The sequence below is a fragment of the Chrysochloris asiatica genome, unplaced genomic scaffold (genome assembly GCF_000296735.1).
Source record: "Chrysochloris asiatica unplaced genomic scaffold, ChrAsi1.0 scaffold00090, whole genome shotgun sequence".
NCBI lineage: Eukaryota > Metazoa > Chordata > Mammalia > Afrosoricida > Chrysochloridae > Chrysochloris > Chrysochloris asiatica.
In genome coordinates this window covers 8,248,386-8,255,403 of record NW_006408608.1, presented here as the reverse complement: position 1 = coordinate 8,255,403, position 7,018 = coordinate 8,248,386, and the positions used below count along the sequence as shown (strand labels likewise).

The following is a 7,018-nucleotide window of genomic DNA, read 5'->3' as shown; positions in this document are numbered from 1 at the left end:
GTGGATTATTTCATAGGCTGAGTCATGGCTGACTTGCAAATGATTTGCCACATAATCCACTGTCATGTGTCTAATCGACAGGATCATTTCCTATGAATGCTTAATGTTGTCATCAGCCATGGATGTAGATGGGCATTTTAATATAACTGGAGTACAGATACTTTTAGACTCACCCTTGTACTTTCTTTTCAAACAAGAAATATCCATGGAGACTGCAAACACATTTAGCCATAAGGCAAGTTTCAAAAAAAATAAATTTTTGGTTTATACAAGCCAAGCTTTCTGATCACAGTGTGATTAAATTAGAAATCAATAACACCAAGAAAACTGGAAAAAATGTATATTTTTTAGTGAAAAAGCATAGTTCTAAAAATTCTCATGGGAATCACAAGATTGGTTTGAACTGCAAGGTTGGCAGTTCAAACCCAGCAGCTGCTCCTCAGAAATCCTATACAGGGTCGCTATGAGTTGGAACCAACTCGACGGCACTTAACAACAACAATGTAACAAAAATAACACCAGTGGATGGCTCTAATGAATGGACATTTGATTCTCTCACAGTTGGAGTCTAGAAATCTGAATTCAGGGGACCAGCTCTGGAGGTAGGTCCTTATTTCCTTTCAACATATACAGGCCCAGTATTCCAGGGAGCTTCCTTATGTCTTGGCCTCAGTCTCTCTCTGGAACTAGGAGCTTCATAGTAAAGGGATTCCAGGCCCAAAAGATGCACTCCACTCTTGCTTTTCTTTCTTGGTGGCACTAGGTCCCTCTCTCTCTGCTTATTTCTCTCTCCTTTTCTGTTTGTAGGATAAAAAGGTGCTGTAGGCCACATCCCTGAGAAATTCCCTGACATTGGCTCAGGGTTATAATGGGATTAAGTGTATGACAGCCCACCTTTAATCCTCTTATTGTTTGATCACATCAGATTACATCATTGGACATCATCACATGACTGTCACATGACATTACTACAGAACTGCTAAACCACTGAGAATCACGGCCCAGCCATGCTAAAACCAATTTTCAGGGATTATAATTCAATCCATAACAGAAATAAACATATATATGTACACATGTATATGCTGCTCATATATTCATACATATTATAAAGCACATAGGGACACAGTCACAGATATGTCCCAATATAACCAAACACCTTGCAGCATTGGCTTACTGGGTTGGAAAGTTTAGGACCATAGTCAAGTGGAATAGCTTGGTCAGCTGACACAACAATGTCCATAGAGCTTTTGTTCTACAGTCTTGCTTGGTAAATAGCATGCTGTTGTTGTTAAGTGTCATCGAGTCGGTTCCGACCCATAGCGACTCTGTATAGGGTTTCTAAGGAGCAACTGAAAAGCTTGAACCGCTGACTTGCTATTCAAATCGGCTTTGCAGCTCAGCGCATTAACCCACAACACCACACCAGGACTCCTGTAAATAGCATATGGGGTCTGAATTGCTTATGAGTGACCATCTAAGATCTAGGTCTTGGTCTCTACTTGTCTGGAGCAAAAGAAAAAGAAAAAAACCAATATCTCAAAGAATAAATTAGTCTGCAGGACGAATTGCCTACATCATCCTCTGTTTCATTTATCCTACGATCTGAAGAATTAGAGGGCGCCTGAATACCACTACTGACCATTTTAACTAGGGGCACAATAGAGGTCCTAGACAGACTAGGAGAAATTTGCAGAACAAATATCAAGACCACACTTACTGGACTAGAAAGGAACCCCAGAGATATGAACCTGAAAGACTCTTTAAACTTTGAATTGAAACTTTCACCTTTCAGATAAATTAGATTGTCTCATCACATAAGCAACATCACCTATGAATACTGTGGTCCTTTAACTAAATAATAATAATAATAAATCTATACAAGATCTAACAGTCAACATTTGCTCTTAGGCAAATATGAAAAGGGAAGGGACAGAGGGTTGGAAGCCCCAGGAGTGGAAATGGAACAACCAGAGTGGAAATGATGTTAACATGTGCAAAGTGCCCTACGTCACTGAACAATATGTATAAGAATTGTTAAAGGGAAGCTAATTTTCTGTGTAAACTTTCACCCAAAATGCAATAAAATCTTTTAAAAAAGACATTATAGACAACTATTATGACAGTAAATCTAAAAATGAAATGATACATTCTTAGAAAAACAAAACTTAGCAAAACTGTCTTAAGAAGAAATAGAACATCTTTTAACATTGAAGAAATTGAATTGGTAGCGAAAAAAAAAATTTTTTTCCCATGAAAAACTCAACTCAGATGATTTTACTATCACCAGACATTCATAGAACACATTACTGTAATACCAACAAACCCTTTCATAGAAAAGAGAAGATTCCCTAACTCTATTTTGCATGCGAAAGCTGGACAGTAAATAAGAAAGACCATAGAAGAATTGATGCTTTTGAGTTATTGATGCTTATGGTGTTGAAGGAGAATATTGAAAGTGCCATGGGTTGCCAAAAGAATCAGCAGATCTGTGTTGGAAGAAGTGCAGCCAGAGTGTTCCTTGGTGGCCAGGATGGCCAAACTTCATCTCTCATATTTTGGACATATTGTCAGGAGGGAACAGTTGCTGGAGAAGGATATCATGTTTGGTAAGGTGGAGAGTCAGAGAAAATAGAGGAAAACCCCCAGCGAGATGGATTGGCCAAGTGGCAGTATCAATGGACTTAAGCATGGCAACAATAGTGAGGTTGGCCCAGGATCTGGCAGTGTTTCATTCTGTTGTGCATAAGGTCGCTATGAGTTGGCACCTAACAACAATAACAACAACATTTTGTAGGCACTTTCAGGGACAACTACAACGTAGAGTACTGATATGGTGCTGTAGGATAAGCACTGGACTGCAAACTAAAATGTTGGCAGTTCAAACCCACCAACCATTCCTCAGAAATCATATGGAGACCCCTGGTGGCATAGTGGGTTACGTGTTGGACTCCTACCACAAGGTTATCAGTTCAAATACACCAGCTGCTCCACAGGATTTACGACCCCAGGAAAAGGTTTGACTGCTTCCGTAAAGATTTATAGTCCCAGAAAAGGTACATAGGATTGTTACTGTTGTTAAGTATTGTCGAGTCGGTCCCAATTCATAGCACCCTGTATAGAGTTTCCAAGGAGCATCTGGTGGGTTTGAAGTGCTGACCTTGCAGTTAGAAGGTGACTTTGTGATTAGCAGTCCAGTGTTTATCTACAGTGCCACTCCAGGACTCCAGTCTAACTACTGTTGTTGTTAAGTGCTGTTGAGTCGCTTCCAACTCACAGAGACCCTATATAGGTTTCTGAGGATCAGCTGGTGGGTTTGAACTCCTAGCCTTGTGGTTCGGGGTCCAGTACTGATCCTACACTAGGAGTCCAGGCCCATAAGTTGAATCACGACACTAGGGAGCATCTCTTAGTACCATTGACCATAGGAGATCAAAGGGCAGCATTTGTCTACGGCTAAAGCTCAAAAGGCAGGAAGGGTTAGGAAAGAAGGATGAATGGAAACAGTAAACAGAGGAAGGAAATGGGAAGAGTGCTGTCCCATTGTGGGGATTACAGTCAACGCCATAAAATAGTGTCATGAAATATGAAAAATGGAAAATTAATTTGCTCTGTAAACTTCCACCCAAATCACAATGAAAAGTAAAAGAAAGAAAGTGGGTCCGAAAAAATAGATACAAGGAATAACGGAAGGAGGAGAACTGGGTATCTAATGGCATTGAATTGGGGATATAATGATGAAGCCACAGGAAAATTTGTAAGAGCTACAATGACATCGTGTATAAGTGTTACAATGCAAAATTGTAAAATAAAAGGATACCTGCCTATTTATCTAGCTCTGTCATTTCCTTCAGGGAGGACTGGAGCAATACAAACTACGGGATTCATGTTTTTATTATGCTATCTTTTTTCTTTAAAATAGCTAGCTAGCAATTGCCAAAAAAGATAACTGTTTCTATTAAAAGAATCAAGGATGATGAAAATAAGTCTTTGTGCTTAGAAGTGATTTGATAAAATCGTAAGCTCAGAAAATTCTAGCATTGAAAGAGACTTTAAAGATCATTGAATTTAAGAGGAATCCTTGGATGTTTGTAAGTGCAGCTTACCAAGATGCCAAATACACTGGCCTCAAATTCGAGAGCTGCTTCTTCCACACTGATAAACCAGACCATGGAAATGACAGCAGAGCATCCGTGCCAAACAAAGAGGAAAGACCCACATCTGGTGACTAATCTTGGCTGATTCCATGTATTTGCATGCTTACTAAATGGCTTCCTAGCACCAGCTAGTGGCAAGAATTCATGAAGACATTATTAGTCAGGAAAAATAGAGAAAACATTCATTGTAAGAAAACCTTATATCTGTACTATATAATTATAAAGAATCATGAGGAGTCCGTGAAACATCTCACAACCTGGATGGATCTGGAGGACATTATGCTGAGTGATAGAAATCACAAAAGACAAATATTGTAAGGTACCATTATTATAAAAAGTCAGGAATAGATATACCCACAGAAAGCAAAGTTCTTGGATGATTACCAGGGATGAGATGAAGAAGAAAGAGTAAATCACTTTCTAGATAGCTGTTGTTTTAATTAAGTGCTGTCTAGTTGGTGTCAACTCAAAGTGACCCTGTATAGGGATTCCAAGGGGCAGTTGGTGGACTTGAACCACCAGCCTTCTAGATACTAGACCAGGACTCTAGATACTAGAGTTATTTTTGGTGATGAGAAAGGCAAGATCAAATATGGGTGAAGTCAACACAACTTGACAAAAGTAAATAAAGACCTTAAGATACAAATAAGCAAAAGGGATAATTTCAGTAAATACTATAACATACATAAGTTTCCAATAACAGTAAAAACAATAAAAAAAGGTGAGTGGTTGCACTAGTAGGTACGGATACCTACATGAAGGGGTTTCCAAACATTCATGGAAAAGTTCCATTGTCTTTTTTTTTTTTTTTCAGGTGTAAAAATTGTTTTTATTTTGTCAAATATTTTTTAATGAGCTAGATTTTATTTGTATGATGGAGAGTTCAGAAAATGGATTTAAGACTGTATTAGCCTTGTCCTTGATTATAGAGATTTAAGAATTCCACAGAAAACATTAATCCCTACAGTTGTTGTTATGTGCCGTGGAGTTGGTTCCGACCTTGTACAAGGTTTCCGAGGCTGTAAATCTTTACGGGAGCAGAAAGCCTCATGTTTCTCCCGCGGAATAGCTGGTAGTTTCGAACTGCTGATCTTAAGGTTCGCAGCCCGATTGATAACCACTATGCTACCAGAGCTCCTTAATCCCTAGAGTAGATTACTGAAAGTCTAAGTGTTTATGAACTTGGAAGAGCACTTCCCTGCCAGTCTGACTGTTCCCAATGGACCTCAAAGACTTAGGTACAAGGATAACCATATTTTCTTTTTGAGTTTAAATCTTTACAACAGTTCGAATGCTTTTTCCTGCATGCATCAGTTCAAAGGCATCATTAATTTGGTTGAAAGATAGGCTGTGAGTCACAAATTCATCAGGTTTTATCTTTTTAGACATATGTACTGACACCAGCTTTAGGACACTTTCTATACTCTTCCATTCTCCAAAGGCAGTGCCTTTCCATGTGTGGCCTGTTGCCAGCAGGAATGGACGAGTAGAGATCTCTTCACCAGAAGCAACTACTCCAGCCGCCACACGGACACCCCAGCCTTTGTGGCATACTTCCGGTGCTGCTCTCATGACCTTCACATGACCAATGCACTCAGAGGAGTAGCCCACCCCTCCATCCGTCATCTCAACAAGCACCTCCTCAAGTCCTATGGGTTAATACAGTCAGAAACTCCAAACTCTTTGGCCTTTGCAAATTTACCCTTATTGATGTCGATACCAATGATCCAGGATGCACCAGCTACCTTACAGCCCATGATAGCTACCAATCCAACTCCTCCTAGACCAAAGATGGCACAAGTAGAGCCAAGCTCCACCTTGGCAGTGTTATGGCAGCACCATAACCGGATGAAATGCCACAAGCCAGCAGGTACACTTTATCCAGAGGTGCTGAACAATCTAGTTTAGCAACAGAGATATCCGCCACAACTAGATATTCAGAAATCTTGCTGGTTCCCATGTAATGTAAAATAGTCTGTCCTTTGCAAGTAAATCTGCTGGTACCATCCAGCATTAATCCTTTCCCTTGAGTGACTCTTATCTCTGGCAAAGGTTTGTTTTAGGAGTTAGACAAAATTTGCATTGTCCACACTGTGGGATGTAAAGTGGAATGACAGTATCACCAGCTTTCAGCTTAGTAACTCCTTCACCAACACTCTCTACAATTCCAGCTCCTTCATGACCCAAGATCACTGGAAAACACCCCTCTGGATCAACTCCCCCGCCCCACAGAGTGTAAGCATCAGGGTGGCAAACTTCAGTGGCAGTAATCTTAATTCAAACTTCATGAGCCTTAGAGGGTGCTACCTCTACTTCCTCTATAGAGAGAGGCTTACCAGGCCCCAGGCTACTGCAGCCTTGCACTGGATAACGTGGTTCACCATGTCCACAAGCTCCTGTAAAGGCTGAAAAGGTCAGCGCGTGGCAGTCATACTTGGTGGGCTGTCGATATATTATCTTTCAATTCCATTTTCCAAAAATATTTTTGAAGCCCCTGTATGTGCACAGTAAGGCATATCCTTATTAATACACATGTATGTGGGCACATGTCTAAGCAAATTCATACATTCTGCATATATATCCATATACATGACAAATCACATATGTGCACAACTACAGAGGGGTACTGGACATAGCCAAACAATTTGAGAGAAAAAGACTTAGGAGCTCTGCTTTGGGGGACAAATTAGTCAATTGGTGTAACATAGTTCACAAAGAGTGTTCTACATCCTAGTTTGGTGAGTAGTGTTTGGGGTTTTTAAAGAATGCGAAGGGCCATATAAGATACAACTATTGGTCTCTACTTATATGAAGCAAAGGAGAATAAAGAAAATCAAAGGCTAAGTGAAGAAACTAATGTTGTT

General features: G+C 40.0%; 1 pseudogene; it reads right to left on the bottom strand.

Moving 5' to 3' along the window:
* Nucleotides 1-6,538, bottom strand: part of LOC102820658 — a 93,240-nt pseudogene extending 86,702 nt beyond the window's left edge.
* Between the last annotated feature and the right edge of the window lie 480 nt (nt 6,539-7,018).